General features: G+C 34.8%; 1 pseudogene; it reads left to right on the top strand.

Moving 5' to 3' along the window:
• Nucleotides 1–670: 670 nt before the first annotated feature.
• The window catches only part of LOC139841633 (uncharacterized), a 36,411-nt pseudogene continuing 15,012 nt past the window's right edge, over nucleotides 671–22,069 (top strand).

The raw sequence follows: 22,069 nt of genomic DNA, 5'->3' as shown, positions 1-22,069 counted from the left end.
CAAGGGAGAGTAAAAACCACGGGACCAGCGGCCACTTAAATTTCACTATATACGAACAATATTACAAGAATGAACGCTCATTACAACACTCTTGAATATTATCACGTATCTCTCAACACCTCTCACAAACGGTAGATTACAATAACAAAATTCGCTCCCATCGTTATTGAATCACCGAGACCACCTCACAGGACAGAGTAAGACGACTCTCATAGACTCTATTTTTCTCTCAAACTCCTCCACTTTTCTCTACATACTACTACATATATTTATACTAAAACTCCACCAAGTTTCCCTCCAAAATTCACTCTACAAAACTCCCTTCACAAAACTCCCTCCAAAACAATTCCCTCAAAAACTTCCCACCAAAATATTCCCCCTCAAAAATTACTCCCACCAAATAAACTTTTACAATATTTAAACATTTTGAATCAATAAATATAACAGTTTTCTAGTAAGTGCAGATTTACTGCCGATTTGGGAAGGATGAGGGGTTAAAGTGCACATTATCAAACTAGAAGGTCTGCTGTGTATAAGAAAAGATGTAGAATATCAAGATTGGAAGATTTATAAGTTGAAGGACCATATTCTAGCATACACAACAAATACTTATATGCAGATCTTACACAGATACATGCAGAGCTGATAAAAGCAAATTAAAGGCCAAATTATGGTGAGAATCATCAGGACCAACAAATATAGATTGTTGTCATCAAGATCCATTGTTTTCCACCCGTATATGAATACGTTTACGAGGTCGATTGAAACCGTAGCTTTCGAAGAGATACGATCTCCATCTCATAACCCCATCCTACCTTCTCATGATCACTCTGCAATCTTTCTTCATGGTTTAATGGGATCTGCTCGAAATTGGAGATCTTTTTCTCGTAATTTGGCTTCTTCCCTCTCCACATTCTCACCGTCTTCAGGTAATATTTGACGCTTAATATCTATTAATCCACGTCATCACCTGTGTTTAATCATCAGAAAGTGGTTACCCTTTTTTATTGTCTTTTAATATTCACACTTGTCTCATTTTAATAATTTCTGGTTATGGTTATTAATTGGCTGTTCAAGCCTACGGTGCCGTCATACAATCATAAAAAAAGTGGTGGATCCGGAAATTTACAAGAAAAAAATTACTTTGAGCAACAGCTTTAAAAACTGCAACTAACTTGTGCAAATCAAGCAAAAAAAAAAAAATAAATAAATAAATAAATAAATAAAACATCATTAATACATGATAAAAACAAAATATTAAGCCTTAAAAATAGCAATTGAAAACGAGTATATGCACGTAAGAAGAACAACACAATGTGTGTTATTATACAGTTTGGTGTGGTTATAACTCTTTTTTTAAGTGACGTATATGTAGATTGGAAGATGATTCTTGTGGATTTAAGGAATCATGCACATTCAACTGGAATATCTAGTTTACAACCACCTCATGACATGATTAATGCTGCTAATGATGTTGCTAATTTAGTTAAATCAAAAGATTGGAATTGGCCTGATGTTGTATTAGGGCATTCAATGGGTGGTAAGGTGGCATTGCAGTGTGCCATGAGTTGTGCTCGCGGTGAATATGGTACTTCAGCCAAGTTGCCCAAACAGGTATTTCCGTTAAGACGTTGTTCTTTTTTTCAATGAAAACTTTTATTTATTATACATAGATTCAACTAGAAAACAGAAAAGACAAAAAAATGGCACTATTCATTTGAAACTTTTTTGTAATTTTATCACCATTACCCCCGTTTTTACCTTATGTTAAATTTCACCCCCTTTTGACTAACTTTTTTACTTTCACCAACCCTCTAATTTATAAGATGTATATTAAACAAACTATAAATTTATCAAAGTGAATTCGTAGATCAGTTGGTAAGGAGGTTTGTTGAAATTTAAAGGGGCGCAGGTTCGAACCTTGGAGTTGCGTTTTTTTTTTTTTTTTTTTTCAGGTTACCGAATTTGGGCCCAGCGAAGCGGGCCGACCCGAATACTTGTTAAATTCAAACGAGAAGAATACAACGGGCAGGACTTACCCTTCACCCCCAAATACACCACCTACAATACAGAGCGTGACCTAGAATCAAAATTGCAAATCCTAGAACACAAAAAAAAACACAATTACATCAAATGCTTCATCACCAATTTGTTACCATCCATATCCAAACCCCAATTCTTCGCTGCCCTAGCCATAGCAACCGAATTCTTGATTTTGAATGACGTCAGCTTCAATTTGATGCCTTCAACGATACACTTTACAAGCTCAGACTCATTCCTCCTTCTTCCTTTGAAAATTTTGTTATTCCTTTCCTGCCATACATTATACACCGTAGCTGCAATGGTAATTCTGTTTATCACATCCCATATTTGATTTCTGAAAGGAAAAGCAGCAATTTTTTGGACAATGGCATGAATATTTGTTGGCAAACCTCTTAATAGAAGTAATTTCTGAACTTCTAACCATACAGCTTTTGAATACTCACAGCCAAAAAATAGATGATTAATTGAATCTGCTTCCTTGCCACATAGCTCACATTGAAATGTTTTGAGTGGGTACCATTTCATAAGTTTATCTTGTGTAGTTAGCCTTTCCTGTATAGCAAGCCACATTATGAAGGCATGCTTAGGATTGGCCCGAGGAAACCAAACTACATGGTGCCATGGTACATTGGCTTTATTTACTTTAAGATCATCCCATGTCTGACCAGTTGAATAAGAAACTTTGTTGCCTTTATTTGTAACCCATTGAACATTCCCCTCTTTATCTTCAAACACATGGTGTTTGATTCTATCCCTCATAGCTAGCAATTGTTTCCAACCCCAGATATCATGCTGTTTATCTTCAATTTCCCATATAGTCTTACCTTTTAACTTTACAAGATTGACCCAATTATACCAAAGAGATTCTTTCTTTTCAATTATTTTCCACAACTGTTTGATTAACAAAATCTCATTCCACTCCTTCAAAGGTTTTAAACCTAGCCCACCTTGAGTTTTAGGAGTGCAAATCACCTTCCAAGTGTAGTGACCCGAACTTTTCCATGTTTATATATATTAATTGAGATTGATATTTACATGATTAAATGTTTCCAACATGTTAAGCAATCAAACTTGTTAAGACTTGATTAATTGAAATAGGTTTCATATAGACAATTGACCACCCAAGTTGACCGGTGATTCACGAACGTTAAAACTTGTAAAAACTATATGATGACATAAATATGGTTATTAATATAGTTAACATGATATTATGATAAGTAAACATATCATTAATTATATTAACAATGAACTACATATGTAAAAACAAGACTACTAACTTAATGATTTTGAAACGAGACATATATGTAACGATTATCGTTGTAACGACATTTAATGTATATATATATATATCATATTAAGAGATATTCGTACATCATAATATCATGATAATATAATAATTTAAAATCTCTTTTGATATTATAAACATTGGGTTAACAACATTTAACAAGATCGTTAACCTAAAGGTTTCAAAACAACATTTACATGTAACGACTAACGATGACTTAACGACTCAGTTAAAATGTATATACATGTAGTGTTTTAATATGTATTCATACACTTTTGAAAGACTTCAAGACACTTATCAAAATACTTCTACTTAACAAAAATGCTTACAATTACATCCTCGTTCAGTTTCATCAACAATTCTACTCGTATGCACCCGTATTCGTACTCGTACAATACACAGCTTTTAGATGTATGTACTATTGGTATATACACTCCAATGATCAGCTCTTAGCAGCCCATGTGAGTCACCTAACACATGTGGGAACCATCATTTGGCAACTAGCATGAAATATCTCATAAAATTACAAAAATATGAGTAATCATTCATGACTTATTTACATGAAAACAAAATTACATATCCTTTATATCTAATCCATACACCAACGACCAAAAACACCTACAAACACTTTCATTCTTCAATTTTATTCATCTAATTGATCTCTCTCAAGTTCTATCTTCAAGTTCTAAGTGTTCTTCATATATTCTACAAGTTCTAGTTACAAAAAAATCAAGAATACTTTCAAGTTTGCTAGCTCACTTCCAATCTTGTAAGGTGATCATCCAACCTCAAGAAATCTTTGTTTCTTACAGTAGGTTATCATTCTAATACAAGGTAATAATCATATTCAAACTTTGGTTCAATTTCTATAACTATAACAATCTTATTTCAAGTGATGATCTTACTTGAACTTGTTTTCGTGTCATGATTCTGCTTCAAGAACTTCGAGCCATCCAAGGATCCGTTGAAGCTAGATACATTTTTCTCTTTTCCAGTAGGTTTATCCAAGGAACTTAAGGTAGTAATGATGTTCATAACATCATTCGATTCATACATATAAAGCTATCTTATTCGAAGGTTTAAACTTGTAATCACTAGAACATAGTTTAGTTAATTCTAAACTTGTTCGCAAACAAAAGTTAATCCTTCTAACTTGACTTTTAAAATCAACTAAACACATGTTCTATATCTATATGATATGCTAACTTAATGATTTAAAACCTGGAAACACGAAAAACACCGTAAAACCGGATTTACGCCGTCGTAGTAACACCGCGGGCTGTTTTGGGTTAGTTAATTAAAAACTATGATAAACTTTGATTTAAAAGTTGTTATTCTGAGAAAATGATTTTTATTATGAACATGAAACTATATCCAAAAATTATGGTTAAACTCAAAGTGGAAGTATGTTTTCTAAAATGGTCATCTAGACGTCGTTCTTTTGACTGAAGTGACTACCTTTACAAAAACGACTTGTAACTTATTTCTCCGACTATAAACCTATACTTTTTCTGTTTAGATTCATAAAATAGAGTTCAATATGAAACCATAGCAATTTGATTCACTCAAAACGGATTTAAAATGAAGAAGTTATGGGTAAAACAAGATTGGATAATTTTTCTCATTTTAGCTACGTGAAAATTGGTAACAAATCTATTCCAACCATAACTTAATCAACTTGTATTGTATATTATGTAATCTTGAGATACCATAGACACGTATACAATGTTTCGACCTATCATGTCGACACATCTATATATATTTCGGAACAACCATAGACACTCTATATGTGAATGTTGGAGTTAGCTATACAGGGTTGAGGTTGATTCCAAAATACATATAGTTTGAGTTGTGATCAATACTGAGATACGTATACACTGGGTCGTGGATTGATTCAAGATAATATTTATCGATTTATTTCTGTACATCTAACTGTGGACAACTAGTTGTAGGTTACTAACGAGGACAGCTGACTTAATAAACTTAAAACATCAAAATATATTAAAAGTGTTGTAAATATATTTTGAACATACTTTGATATATATGTATATATTGTTATAGGTTCGTGAATCAACCAGTGGCCAAGTCTTACTTCCCGACGAAGTAAAAATCTGTGAAAGTGAGTTATAGTCCCACTTTTAAAATCTAATATTTTTGGGATGAGAATACATGCAGGTTTTATAAATGATTTACAAAATAGACACAAGTACGTGAAACTACATTCTATGGTTGAATTATCGAAATCGAATATGCCCCTTTTTATTAAGTCTGGTAATCTAAGAATTAGGGAACAGACACCCTAATTGACGTGAATCCTAAAGATAGATCTATCGGGCCCAACAAGCCCCATCCAAAGTACCGGATGCTTTAGTACTTCGAAATTTATATCATATCCGAAGGGTGTCCCGGAATGATGGGGATATTCTTATATATGCATCTTGTTAATGTCGGTTACCAGGTGTTCACCATATGAATGATTTTTATCTCTATGTATGGGATGTGTATTGAAATATGAAATCTTGTGGTCTATTATTATGATTTGATATATATAGGTTAAACCTATAACTCACCAACATTTTTGTTGACGTTTTTAAGCATGTTTATTCTCAGGTGATTATTAAGAGCTTCCGCTGTCGCATACTTAAATAAGGACGAGATTTGGAGTCCATGCTTGTATGATATTGTGTAAAAACTGCATTCAAGAAACTTATTTTGTTGTAACATATTTGTATTGTAAACCATTATGTAATGGTCGTGTGTAAACAGGATATTTTAGATTATCATTATTTGATAATCTACGTAAAGCTTTTTAAACCTTTATTGATGAAATAAAGGTTATGGTTTGTTTTAAAATGAATGCAGTCTTTGAAAAACGTCTCATATAGAGGTCAAAACCTCGCAACGAAATCAATTAATATGGAACGTTTTTAATCAATAAGAACGGGACATTTCAGTTGGTATCCGAGCGTTGGTCTTAGAGAACCAGAATTTTGCATTAGTGTGTCTTATCGAGTTTGTTAGGATGCATTAGTGAGTCTGGACTTCGACCGTGTTTACTTGAAAAATGATTGCTTAACAAATTTTGTTGGAAACTATATATTTTTAACATGTGAATATTATGTGATATATTAATCTCTTAACGCGTTTGATATTATGTGATAAATGTCTACCTCTAGAACAAGTCCCATTGACTCACCTAATAATAATGAAGAGTCAAATGTAAATTGGAATGATTCGTGGACTGATTCACAAGTTCCCGAAGAGGAACCGGAAGAAGAGTCGGAACCGGAAGAAGAATCGGAACCGGAAGAAGAATCGGAACCGGATGAAGAAATAGAACCAGTGGGGAAAATAATAAAACGGTTAAGTAAAAGAAAATCCTCAACCAACCGACCAAGGTTAATTATGGTCAATGGTGTTTCCGCCAAGGAAGCAAAATATTGGGAGGATTACCAATTCTCCGATGAATCGGATTCCGACGAGAATTCCAATGATGTTATAGAAATTACCCCAACTGAATTTAAAAAGGCAAAAGAAAATAATAAGGGAAAGGGCATAAAAATAGAGAAATCTAATTCCAACCCCGATGAACTTTATATGTATCGTCAACCCCCGAAGTCCTTAAGTTGTAACAATGACCCGGGAACCTCTAAACCACCAGGTTTTTCTAAACCAATGTGGAAAACGACGGCTCGTATTAGGGGAACATCATATATCCCTAGAAACTTGGCAAAACGAACCAAAACCGAAGAAGAAGAAACAAGCGAGTCGGAATAAGATAGTTGTATTCGTGTGGTGTAATATATGTAATATAGTGTGCTTATGCTTTATGATATATGTAAAAATTGCTTGTATTAATAAGTATTTTTTTTATGAATCTAACTCTTGTCTATTTTACAGTACAAAATGGATAGACAACCCAATATTTTAAGAGACCTACCCGGAGACATGATTGATGAAATCTTGTCTAGAGTCGGTCAGAATTCTTCGGCACAACTATTTAAGGCGAGATCAGTTTGTAAGACATTCCAAGAACGTTCCAAGAATGCCTTGGTTTATAAAAGGCTTTCGTTCGAAAGATGGGGGATATCACATTTGGAAATCCATAAGTTACGATGTGTTTACTTTGACGCATATATTGCGGGGAACCCAAATGCTATTTTACGCAATGGGTTAAGAAATTATTTTGACTCAATATATCCGAATATTGGACTTCGTGATTTAGAAAAAGCGGCTAACATGCAACATAAAGAAGCATGTTATGCTTACGGATTAGTAATGTTCGCTTCTTACCAAAGTGAGAACAAGAACATCGGGCTACAACTATTAAACAAAACGTTCCCACAAGTGACGGAGTCGGTAATTGGGGTAAGAAATGCGGTTTTTAGATTGTTACGGGACTGTTGGACATTACGTAACCCTCGTCCCTTTGACGACATTACAACACGCTGTCTTATCAACGGCCATAACGGTTATGTTCCACAAGACCAAGGATGGGAAGTAATCCTAGTAAAACCAGAATGCATGACTTGCTTCTGGACGTATGAATTACGTGTCTTTATTGCCTTTGCTGAACGGCTTGTGTACTAGCTAGAATTATCTTCACAACCATCTTGTATCAAATTTATTGTGTGCTATATTTCATGCTATATGTAAAATAAGCGGTATTGTAAGTTTGTAAAATATTGTGTAAAAGTTTGAACGCGAAATATTATTATAATCAGTTTTTCATATAGAATTGTAGTAGTTGAATTGTATATTAGCTACTAAGTATGAACTTAACGGGTAGGTACTACCCGAATTTAAACTTATAAAACGCTAATATGAAGAAAAAGCTTTTATAAATGAGTTCATATTATGCTACGAAATACTATTAACTACTCTTAATATTCTGTATGATTAACTTGTTCCATTTGACTATTTTGAAGGAAATGGCACCGACTACTCGACACACCGTGAATATGAATGAAGAGGAATTTCGTACTTTTCTAGCTTCAAACATAGCCGCAGTACAGGCTGCGCTACATACCAACAATAACCTTGGATCTAGCAGTACAGGAAATCGTGTAGGATGCACCTACAAAGAATTCACAGCCTGCAAACCTTTGGAATTTGATGGAACCGAAGGACCGATCGGATTGAAACGGTGGACCGAGAAGGTCGAATCGGTGTTTACCATAAGTAAGTGTACTGAAGAGGACAAAGTGAAGTACGCTACGCATACCTTCACAGGTTCTGCGTTAACATGGTGGAATACCTATCTAGAGCAAGTGGGACAAAACGATGCGTACGCACTACCGTGGTCAGCATTCAAGCACTTGATGAACGAGAAGTACCGTCCCAGAACCGAGGTCAATAAGCTCAAGACAGAACTTAGAGGGTTACGAACCCAAGGATTTGATATTACCACGTATGAAAGACGATTCACAGAATTGTGCCTATTATGTCCGGGAGCATTCGAAGATGAGGAAGAGAAGATCGACGCGTTTGTGAAAGGATTACTGGAAAGAATCCAAGAAGATATAAGTTCACACGAGCCCGCCTCCATACAACAGGCATGTAGAATGGCTCACAAACTAGTGAACCAGATTGAAGAAAGAATTAAAGAACATACTGCTGAAGAGGCCAATGTGAAGCAAGTCAAAAGAAAGTGGGAGGAAAACGGTGATAAGAATCACCAATACAACAACAACAGCAATTACAACAATAATCGCAACAATTATCCCAACAATCGCAACATCAATCGCAACTACAACAAACGGCCCAACAACAACAACAACAACAACAACAGCAACTACAACAATCATCCTAACAACAATAATAACCGCAACAACAACAACAATCAGAAGCAGCTATGCCAAAGGTGTGAAAAGTATCACTCGGGGTTCTGCACCAAATTTTGCAACAAGTGTAAAAGAAATGGTCATAGCGCGGCGAAGTGTGAGGTTTACGGACCAGGGGTTAATAGAACGAAAGGAACAAATGGTGTCGGAACGAGTAATGGCGGAGCAAGTAGTGTCGGAGCAAGTTATGCCAATGTAGTTTGTTATAAATGTGGAAAACCGGGCCACATTATTAGAAATTGCCCGAACCAGGAGAACACGAATGGACAAGGCCGCGGAAGAGTTTTCAATATTAATGCGGCAGAGGCACAGGAAGACCCGGAGCTTGTTACGGGTACGTTTCTTATTGACAATAAATCTGCTTACGTTTTATTTGATTCGGGTGCGGATAGAAGCTATATGAGTAGAGATTTTTGTGCTAAATTAAGTTGTCCATTGACGCCTTTGGATAGTAAATTTTTACTCGAATTAGCAAATGGTAAATTAATTTCAGCAGATAATATATGTCGGAATCGAGAAATTAAACTGGTTAGCGAAACATTTAAGATTGATTTGATACCAGTAGAGTTAGGGAGTTTTGATGTGATAATCGGTATGGACTGGTTGAAAGAAGTGAAAGCAGAGATCGTTTGTTACAAAAATGCAATTCGCATTATACGAGAAAAAGGAAAACCCTTAATGGTGTACGGAGAAAAGGGCAACACGAAGCTACATCTTATTAGTAATTTGAAGGCACAAAAACTAATAAGAAAAGGTTGCTATGCTGTTCTAGCACACGTCGAGAAAGTACAAACTGAAGAAAAGAGCATCAATGATGTTCCCATTGCAAAAGAATTTCCCGATGTATTTCCGAAAGAATTACCGGGATTACCCCCACATCGATCCGTTGAATTTCAAATAGATCTTGTACCAGGAGCTGCACCAATAGCTCGTGCTCCTTACAGACTCGCACCCAGCGAGATGAAAGAACTGTAAAGCCAATTACAAGAACTTTTAGAGCGTGGTTTCATTCGACCAAGCACATCACTGTGGGGAGCTCCTGTTTTGTTTGTCAAGAAGAAAGATGGTACATTCAGGTTGTGTATCGACTACCAAGAGTTGAACAAACTTACCATCAAGAATCGCTACCCACTACCGAGAATCGACGACTTATTTGATCAACTACAAGGCTCGTCTGTTTATTCAAAGATTGACTTACGTTTCGGGTATCATCAAATGCGGGTGAAAGAAGATGATATTCTAAAGACTGCTTTCAGAACACGTTACGGTCATTACGAGTTTATGGTCATGCCGTTTGGTTTAACTAATGCACCAGCTGTGTTCATGGACCTTATGAACCGAGTGTGTGGACCATACCTTGACAAGTTTGTCATTATTTTCATTGATGACATACTTATTTACTCAAAGAATGACCAAGAACACGGTGAACATTTGAGAAAGGTGTTAGAAGTATTGAGGAAGGAAGAATTGTACGCTAAGTTTTCAAAGTGTGCATTTTGGTTGGAAGAAGTTCAATTCCTCGGTCACATAGTGTACAAAGAAGGTATTAAGGTGGATCCGGTAAAGATAGAAACTGTTGAAAAGTGGGAAACCCCAAAAACTCCAAAACACATACGCCAGTTTTTAGGACTAGCTGGTTACTACAGAAGGTTCATCCAAGACTTTTCCAGAATAGCAAAACCCTTGACTGCATTAACGCATAAAGGGAAGAAATTTGAATGGAATGATGAACAAGAGAAAGCGTTTCAGTTATTGAAGAAAAAGCTAACTACGGCACCTATATTGTCATTGCCTGAAGGGAATGATGATTTTGTGATTTATTGTGACGCATCAAAGCAAGGTCTCGGTTGTGTATTAATGCAACGAACGAAGGTGATTGCTTATGCGTCTAGACAATTGAAGATTCACGAACAAAATTATACGACGCATGATTTGGAATTAGGCGCAGTTGTTTTTGCATTAAAGACTTGGAGGCACTACTTATATGGGGTTAAAAGTATTATATATACCGACCACAAAAGTCTTCAACACATATTTAATCAGAAACAACTGAATATGAGGCAGCGTAGGTGGATTGAATTATTGAATGATTACGACTTTGAGATTCGTTACCACCCGGGGAAGGCAAATGTGGTAGCCGATGCCTTAAGCAGGAAGGACAGAGAACCCATTCGAGTAAAATCTAAGAATATAATGATTCAAAATAACCTTACTACTCAAATAAAGGAGGCGCAACAAGGAGTTTTAAAAGAGGGAAATTTAAAGGATGAAATACCCAAAGGATCGGAGAAGCATCTTAATATTCGGGAAGACGGAACCCGGTATAGGGCTGAAAGGATTTGGGTACCAAAATTTGGAGATATGAGAGAAATGGTACTTAGAGAAGCTCATAAAACCAGATACTCAATACATTCTGGAACGGGGAAGATGTACAAGGATCTCAAGAAACATTTTTGGTGGCCGGGTATGAAAGCCGATGTTGCTAAATACGTAGGAGAATGTTTGACGTGTTCTAAGGTCAAAGCTGAGCATCAGAAACCATCAGGTCTACTTCAACAACCCGAAATCCCGGAATGGAAATGGGAAAACATTACCATGGATTTCATCACTAAATTGTCAAGGACTGCAAGTGGTTTTGATACTATTTGGGTAATAGTTGATCGTCTCACCAAATCAGCACACTTCCTGCCAATAAGAGAAGATGACAAGATGGAGAAGTTAGCACGACTGTATTTGAAGGAAGTCGTCTCCAGACATGGAATACCAATCTCTATTATCTCTGATAGGGATGGTAGATTTATTTCAAGATTCTGGCAGACATTACAGCAAGCGTTAGGAACTCGTCTAGACATGAGTACTGCCTATCATCCACAAACTGATGGGCAGAGTGAAAGGACGATACAAACGCTTGAAGACATGCTACGAGCATGTGTTATTGATTTCGGAAACAGTTGGGATCGACATCTACCGTTAGTAGAATTTTCCTACAACAACAGCTACCATTCAAGCACTGAGATGGCGCCGTTTGAAGCACTTTATGGTAGAAAGTGCAGGTCTCTGATTTGTTGGAGTGAAGTGGGGGATAGACAGATTACGGGTCCGGAGATTATACAAGAAACTACCGAGAAGATCATCCAAATTCAACAACGGTTGAAAACCGCCCAAAGTCGACAAAAGAGCTACGCTGACATTAAAAGAAAAGATATAGAATTTGAAATTGGAGAGATGGTCATGCTTAAAGTTGCACCTTGGAAAGGCGTTGTTCGATTTGGTAAACGAGGGAAATTAAATCCAAGGTATATGATGTTATGCGAGGTGTATATAAAATAGTTATTAATTTTAGCAGGAAATACTATTAAATACGATACAATTTTACACAAGATATTTATTTATTTATAGAATGGATATACTTAAACCTTGCTACAACACTTATAGGCAGTGTACCTAATCGTACAGTAGTGTAGTTTTTAGTAAGTCCGGTTCGTTCCACAGGGAAATCTTTAAACAAAGCTCAACGCTATATTAGTTTACTTTTATTAAAAATACAAATATATATATAAGTAATATTATTATTATAAAGGGGGGTTTTTACCGTTTAATGACCGGTTTGTCGATTTTAAGACTTTAGTCGCAGTTAAAACCTAATGTAAAATATAAAATAAATACAAGACTTAAATTAAAGCGTAAAGTAAATAACGATAATGAAATTGCGAATAATAAAAGTGCGATAAAATAAACTTACGATAATTAAAAAGTACGATAATTAAAAGTGCGATTAAATAACAATAAATAAAAGTGCGATAATTAGAAGTGCAATTAAATATAAAATAAAGGAAATTAAATATGAAATAAAAGAATTATGCTTATTTAAACTTCCGTAATCATGATGTTTGACGTGTTGATTTTAGTTTTATGCCCATGGGTTAATTGTCCTTTGTCCTGGATTATTTAATATGTCCGTCTGGTTTTCGTCCATAACAGTCCATCAGTCATAAATATAAAGTGCGAGTGTCCTCGTCAAATTATTCTTATACCCGAAGTTAAATATTCCAACTAATTGGGGATTCGAATTGTAACAAGGTTTTAATACTTTGTTTAATGAATACACCAGGTTATCGACTGCGTGTAAACCAAGGTTTTACTACTTTGTTAACAATTACACCAATTACCCTTGAATGTAATTTCACCCCTGTTTTAATTATTCTAGTGGCTATTAATCCATTCCCGTGTCCGGTTAAATGAACGATTATTCGTACATATAAATTCCCCGCCCATCGTGTCCGATCGAGTGTATATGGTAATTTATAGGGACTCCCAATTGTAAATCTTTATATTAACATTAACAAACTTTCATTTAGTTAAACAAATATGAAGCCCATTAATAGCCCATAGTCTAATTTCCACAAGTGTCGTTCTTTTGTCCAAACCCCAATTATGGTACAAAGCCCAATTACCCAATTTTAGTAATTAGCCCAACATCATGATTACTTCGTTTTAAATAAGCATAATAATAACTTAGCTACGAGACATTAATATAAAAAGGTTGAACATAACTTACAATGATTAAAAATAGCGTAGCGTTACACGGACAGAATTTCGACTTACACCCTTACAACATTCGCTAACATACCCTTATTATTAGAATTATAATTAAAATTAAAATATAAATTATATATATATATATATATATCGTATAGATAGAGAGATGAGAGAAAATAGAATATGAAAAAATGATCAGAATTCGGTTTGCTTTATAGCCAGAGTTGATTTTTGGGGCTCCGCGACTCGCGGCAAAATCCTCTTCAAACTCCGCGAGTCGCGGAGAATGTATTTACAGCTCACACCCTTGGAGTTTCTCTGCCGACGGTTTTATAATATATATATATAATATATATATAATTAATATAATTAATTATATATTATATTATATTTATATGCATAGTTAACTTGTAATTTTTAGTCCGTTGCGTCGAGCGTTAAGAGTTGACTCTGGTCCCGGTTCCGGATTTTCGAACGTCCTCGCGTACAATTTAATATCTTGTACTTTGCGTTTTGAATCTTGTACTTTTATAATTTCGAGACGTTTCTTATCAATAATTGGAACCTTTTTGATTGTCTTTTGTACTTTTGAGCTTTTTGGTCGTTTGCGTCTAAAATTCGTCGAATCTGTCTTTTGTCTTCACCTTTTATTATTTAAACGAATATCACTTGTAAATAGAACAATTGCAACTAAAAGCTTGTCTTTCTTGAGGAATAATGCTATGAAATGTATGTTCGTTTTTAGCATTATCAAATATTCCCACGCTTGAGCTTTGCTTGTCCTCAAGCAATATCGTCTTGAAATACTAGAATCACTTCTTTATTCTTCACACTTTGTACATCAGTGATTTCTATACGGCGGTATAAACAATGGTAGTAACGATATGGTTTACAGTCCCATATGACTATAAAAATTTAGATCCATTAAGGAAATTGGATCTTTATGAAAACATTTGATCTTTTGAAAATTAAATCTAGTTTTTACCCTAGATAAGTTTTCCGGGATAACCCTTTACCGGTGTTTGCAAAATATTTTTGTGGGTTTGGTGGGTTTCAGATTTGAAAATTTTAGCTCAAAACTTGCGGTTTTGTGTCACCCACTTGCTAACCTTGTATTTGGAAAGCAACACGTCCAGTTTACTTGTCCCGTATATTACCTTTCGGTAAACTACCGTCCGGTTGAAAGGAAAGCGTTGAACAAGCAACTGTTAAGGCAATGTCCCGTGACATGCTTTTGATTATGGTCTATAACGTGTCGGACGCAATTACTATCCTTGGTAGGAGCAATAGTAAAGCTCACCCTTATAATTTTTCGGTATGGCACAAGGTCCTGTCTTTGACCACTATGCAACCACCGTTCTTACGGTTGACACCCGATTTGGTTCAGGTGACCTAATGAATTCCAGGTGAATTCCTAGGATTTTACGTTCAATGGTAATGAACGCATTGAAAATAGGGTTTTCAGAAAACAAATCGGTTTGTAATTTTGATCAAAATATTTTCTCGTTTAAGCTCGAGTTTAGATATCATTGAATTCCATGAGTTTGAATTCTCAATCTTTAAGGTCAATCTCTAGGATTGAGTAATATCAGTCTTAAAAGCTGATTTTTTAATCTTTAAGGAGATTATCCTTTCTGGAGATCTGATTCATTAGTCTTATCCAGCTAATTTGCATGGTGCCCCCCCTATTGTACGAGATAAATCCTTCTCATGGTTAGGATAAATCTGACCACTTGGCGACCCTGTTTAATGCTGAGGTCCGTGGATTTCCTGCTGATTTTAGTGATGACTTTTCTAGATTTTTCGTCAACCTACAGCTGGTCTGGACGACAACTTCATGACCTAAATCAAGAAGCGCGTTTCTTTTTCAGAAGACTTTACTTCCTTTTAATGATGGAATTGATTCATCGTGTAGATCCATCTCTTCTTTTCTTTCATCGGGTAAAACAGTTTAGTTTAGTCCAAAGCAAAAGTATTTTCAGTTATTTGTTACAGATATATGTGACATATGTTTAAAATAACTTGGTAAATTTTCCCACACTTGGCTTTTTATTTTTCTTTTTATCGTCCTCTATTCCATTTTAAATGAATTTTGACATTTTAGTTTGTTTCTTAATTTATGTTCTTTCTGAGATAACAATAATTTCGGTGTTAAAACCTAGTTTTATCGTTCATAAATATGTATAAACATGATTTGAATTCATTTAATTGAAAATTTTGAAAAATCGTACTAGAATTGGGTAGTCAGTATATAAGACTAGGGCTGTTCTTTTTTTATCAGAGAGCACTAGATTCTAATACAACTACTGCTTTACTAGTATTTTTAATGGTAACCAAGTGTATAAAGTAAAAATTTTTAAAATCCGAAAGAATTTAACCCCTTCCCACACTTAAGATCTTGCAATGCCCTCATTTGTAAGAAATCAGTAACAATTTAAATTATTGAGGGTGATTAGTGTGAAAATGATTAAATTTTACCAAAGTTTCCAAATATATTGGCGTTTGTTTGCTGAATGATAAATCGTGCACATCATTTGTTCATTCCGTCTTGTTGTTATTTCACGTATATTTTGCATCTTGTCGTCAAAATTAGTTGCTTTTGCTGAACTTAATGCCAGTCTTTGAAAATGCGTTGTTTTACCCTGTTGTGTACATAAGATAAACTGCAAACATATATACATATTTTTGAAGTTTGGTATATTACCCCACATTCAAAAATTATTAAAATCTAAGAATAAAAGTTAGACAATTATAAAAATGATTACAATATTAACAAAAGTATCAAACGTATCAATAATTACAAATTACAAAATAAAAATAATAAGTAAACTAAGGATGATATTGGTACCAATAGGGGTTCCAGGCATAACCATAAGTGCTATAGAATGCTTCGGCAGGGTCATACGTAGGATATGGTGGCTGCATCTCTATAGACCAAGGAGGGAAGATGGGTTTCGGTGTAGGAATATAGTTTCTACCTATATGTTGGCAATGAGCTATGATCTGGTTCTGATGAACTTGCCAATCTTCAAATGCTCTCTGTCTAGCATTTTCGTATTCCTGAGAAGCTATAAACCTATGCATTTCTTGCATCTCATTCCCCCCTCCTACATTACCTTGTTGCTGGTTTCTCTCCACCTGTGGATGTCTACCATGGTATCGTACTGCGGCGTTATTTCGCCTCTTCAAAACTTTCGCACCATGGTATACATTTAAACCTATAGTATCGCGGGGTTCTGGTTCTTCTACTAATAATCCCCCCCGACTTATATCCACACCGAGATATTCACCAATCAAAGTAATAAAAATTCCACCTCCTATTATGCTATGTGGTCGCATCCCCCGAACCATAGCTGATAAATAATAACCCACACAATATGGTATACTTACAGCGCTTTGTGGGTCTCGAATACACATATGGTAAAACAAATCTTGTTCATTTACTTTTTCTTTGTTCTTACCCCTTTGTGTAATCGAATTAGCTAAAAACCTATGTATCACTCTTAATTCGGCTCTATCTATATCCAAATAAGAGTAATTTCCCCCTTTGAAACGGTGATGGCTTGTCATTTGACTCCACACACCGTGTGTATCAAAATTCTCATCTATCTTTCTACCGTTTAGTATCAATCCTCTACAATCGGCAGACGCTAACTCCTCAGGCGTATATATACGTAAAGCCTGAGCCATGTCCAGTAAAGACATGTGGCGCATCGAACCGCCTAACAAAAATCTAATAAAAGAACGATCAGTTAAACTAGCTACCTGATCATTCAACTCTATACTACATAACAATTCTTCACACCATACTTTATATACAGGTCTACGTATGGTGAATAAACATATCCAGTCATTAAAAGAAGAATTACCATACCTCTGTACAAGTAATTCCCTAATTGGCCCGGCCAATTCTACAGCTTCTAAGGGTCCCCATTCTATGACCCTCGGTACCTCAACAACCTTGGAATGAAGAGTATGCAAACCCCGTTGATATTTTGGATAATCTATCCAAAGTCTGTCAAATCTCAGGTTCGGGTGCAACTCTTCCAAATGCATATCGGAAAAGGTCATGACTGGATGAGGTACATCCTGCTTGTAGTAGTTATCCACCTCCTGTTGTTCCAAATTCTCAGCAGGAGCATTGCGGGCTTGGGATGAAGATTCACCCCTTTCATTCTGCAAAACACATCAAACACAATTTTTGTGCATCCAAATATGCATTAGTGTCAGCAAAATCATCAATCAAAATAATTACAATGACATTATCAATTTATATCAAACTTAAGCTTATTTTCACATTTTTATCAAATCTACACTTTTTCAAATAAGCATATACGAAAATGTTCGCCAAGTTCATAAGCATTCAACTCAAATAACATGTCAAAATAATCATTACTAGCAATTAAACAAGTCTCAAATGGCATTATCTTTCAAAAATCAAGTTCATGAATTTTAGACTTGAAAAAGTCCACTTTAATTCTCAAAATCATGTTTAGGCTCAAAGTTTGGATCATTTAACTACCTAGACATGTTACACTACTCAATTTAGCAACAATTCATGACAAAAATCGGCCATAACCTGTTTATATCAAAAAGCCCCAAATTTGCTCAAGAACACAAACCCTAGATTACTCAAAATTTGAAGTTTAAGGCTTCTAATCATGTTAAACAGCATCAATCTAGGTTATACAAGCATAATACATAAACAATTTAAGCCTAATTACACTAAAAAGCATCAAAATCAAATTGGGGAAAAAATAGCTCAAGAACACCAAATTTCGGATTAAATGGTGTTTAGGTGTAGAAATTTACCGTTTTTCTTGAGTAATTCTTAGATAGCATCCTTCTCAACATGATTTTAGCAAAAAATTTGGTGATTAACGGTTAAAAATTGTGATTTTGGGGGTTTTTTCGTGTTTTTCGGGTGCAGAATTCGCTGTGTTTTTGTTGTTTTGGGTTGGGGACTGATCTGTTCTGCAGTTATATTTTTTTTCCGGTTTTTAGTCTCTCCGCGACTCGCGGAGGTTTTGCACTTCAAACTCCGCGACTCGCGGAGTTTTTTTTTTTTTTTTTTTTTTTTTTTAATCATTATCTTTTGAAACAATTAAGTACTTAATTTTAAAATTTTGTTTCCCTTGTTATTTAGGACGAGGTCGTTTCGGATCGATGTCCTAGTTCGTCCTTCGACAAAATTTTAAAATTTGTCTTTTTGTAGCGATTGTTTTAAAAGCTAAGATTTTTGGGTTTTTTCAATGTTTTTGGCATACTCTAATTCAATAAGATTAAAAATAATGATAATAAAAGTTCTCGTCCCTCCCTCGGGTAAAGCAATTTCGGTTCAAAGACCTAGTCTTCAACTTACGACGAATTTTAAAAATCATATTCTTAACTTAATGAGATAAAGTAAATTTTTGTTTTTAAATTCACACAACTTAAATATAAAATTCAAAATTAAAAATTAAAAATTAAAAATTCACACCAAACTTAAAATTTGAAATGCATAAAATTAAAATTTATATTTTAAAAATTAAAAATTCACACCAAACTTAATTTAAAAATTTATAAATTCATATCAAACTTATATTAATTTTTCAAATATTTACAATTTTAAATATATTGTTTTTACAAAGTTTACAATATTAATTTAAGATTTATATATTAATTTTAAAAACATGGTAAAAATAAAATTAAAAATCTTTTTGTCTTTTTATCCCACTTTAATCAATCAAATATTATCAAAAATATGCGCCCCTCTTTTCGGTAAAGTAATTTCGGTTCCAAGACCTAATTTAACTCATGACGAATTTTTGAAATATTTTGGGTTGATTGTTTAAAGATATTTATACCTTAAGAATAAACGTTAAATTTCGCAGTGATGTAATAAATTTTTGAATGATATCAATAATTTCGGTCGCCAAACCTAATTTTATTTAATACCAATTTAATACTTTTTAGCGAACAAATTAGCGTTTATTATCAAAAGGTTAAAAATAAAAATAAAAACTGTACAGACATACCTGTGAAATAGATTTCTTAGTTATATGATCTATCCCATTCATAAGATAGTCGGTTTAATTGGTTTTTCATAGCTACATAGGCGTAACCTCGAGCATTCAGTGTCTTTTCTTCTAAACATATGAACGGTCCGTCTCTGCATAAAGTAACAAATTCGGTATTTGAATAGGTTTGATTATTTGAACATTTACCTCCATGTGACCATTTTCCGCATTTGTGACATCTTTCTAGGTGTCGTGCTCTTCTTTTCGCTGCGGATTTTGATTTTCCTTTACCAAATTGTAACTTATTATCTTCGCATCTGGATTCTTTTCTAACTCCGTCCATTCTTTCTCTGATTACTGATACTATCTCACTCGGTAGTATGTCATTATTACTTTTAGTGATCAAAGCGTGTAGCATTAGACCATGGTTTAGTTCACAGGCAGTCTTCATTTTGTAAAAACCTAAAAAAAATAAAAATTCAGAATGGGGGGAGAAGACTAGTTCTTTAGGGTCTGCTAGGGAAAGACCATTCGGGTTCCATTTTCGAGAACTACACGAAAACAGACAATCTAACTCTAACAGAAATACATATTATCCTTTAAAGACTTGATTCTCCCCACACTTAGTTAGTTGTGGTATCGAAATTGTGATTAACTTCGTTGTCGACTTCCATCGGACCATGTATGTAATGTTTAACTCTGTGACCATTAACTTTAAATTCAATCCCATTTGAATTTATCAATTCTATCGTTCCGTATGGGAAAACTCTTTTGACTATGAATGGTCCAGACCATCTTGATTTCAATTTTCCAGGAAATAGCTTGAATCGTGAATTGAAAAGAAGAACTCTGTCTCCTTCTTTAAATTCTTTTGAACTTCTGATTCTTTTATCATGCCATTTCTTCGTTCTTTCTTTATAGATTAACGAATTTTCATATGCTTCATGTCTTAATTCTTCTAATTCATTTAGTTGACTTAATCGTAGACGTCCGGCTTCATGTAAATCAAGATTACATGTCTTCAAAGCCCAAAATGCTTTGTGTTCAATTTCTACTGGAAGATGACATGCTTTTCCATAAACAAGTCTAAAAGGTGTGGTTCCAATTGGAGTTTTGTAGGCTGTTCTAAAAGCCCAGAGTGCATCCTCCAATTTAATGGACCATTCCTTCGGATTTGATCCTACGGTTTTCTCTAGAATACGTTTTAAAGCTCAGTTTGTATTTTCAACTTGTCCACTTGTTTGTGGATGATATGCGGTGGAGATTTTATGAGTTACTCCATATCTTTTAAGAACTTTCTCAAGTTGATTATTACAGAAATGAGTACCCCGATCACTTATTAAAGCTTTCGGTGTTCCAAACCTTGCAAAAAGACGTTTTAAAAAGTTGACTACAACTCGTGCATCGTTAGTTGGGAGAGCTTGTGCTTCCGCCCATTTAGATACATAATCAATGGCTACGAGTATATATAGATTATTATGAGATTTTGGAAATGGACCCATAAAGTCAATACCCCAAATGTCAAATACTTCACATACTTGGATGACATTTTGTGGCATTTCATCACGTTGACTTATTTTTCCGGCCCTTTGACATGCATCACAGGATTTGCAAAGAAGGTGTGCGTCTTTGTAAATTGTAGGCCAATAGAATCCAGCTTCATAAACTTTTCTTGCTGTTAGTTGAGGTCCATAATGCCCTCCTGTTGGTCCTGTGTGACAATGGTTTAAAATTTTACTAGCTTCATCTCCAAATACACATCGGCGTATTATTCCATCGGGACAACTTTTAAACAGATGTGGATCTTCCCAGAAATAGTGTTTTATATCACTGAAGAATTTCTTTCGTCTTTGGTACGATAATCCTTTTTCAAGGAATCCACAAACTAAGTAGTTTGCATAGTCTGCAAACCACTGGATTTCTTTATAATCTATCTTCAATAGATATTCATCAGGAAAGTTGTCTTGTATGGCCGATTCATTTAGAACTTCTAATTCGGGATTTTCAAGACGAGAAAGATGATCAGCGGCGAGATTTTCTGCTCCTCCTTTATCTCGGATTTCAATATCAAACTCTTGTAAGAGTAAGATCCAACGGATTAATCTTGGTTTAGCATCTTGTTTTGAAAATAGGTATCTAAGAGCAGAATGGTCGGTATAGACCACCGTTTTTGCTAGAACGAGATATGATCGAAATTTGTCAAAAGCAAAGACAATAGCAAGGAGTTCTTTTTCAGTAGTTGTATAGTTCGTTTGTGCTCCTTGTAACGTCTTACTAGCATAATATATAGGTTGAAATCGTTTTTCAATCCTTTGTCCTAAAACGGCTCCCATTGCAAAATCACTTGCATCGCACATTAG

This window comes from Rutidosis leptorrhynchoides, chromosome 1 (genome assembly GCF_046630445.1).
Source record: "Rutidosis leptorrhynchoides isolate AG116_Rl617_1_P2 chromosome 1, CSIRO_AGI_Rlap_v1, whole genome shotgun sequence".
NCBI classification, from domain to species: Eukaryota; Viridiplantae; Streptophyta; class Magnoliopsida; order Asterales; family Asteraceae; genus Rutidosis; species Rutidosis leptorrhynchoides.
Note: the sequence above shows the minus strand (reverse complement) of the source record. Positions and strands in the feature narration are given on the sequence as shown.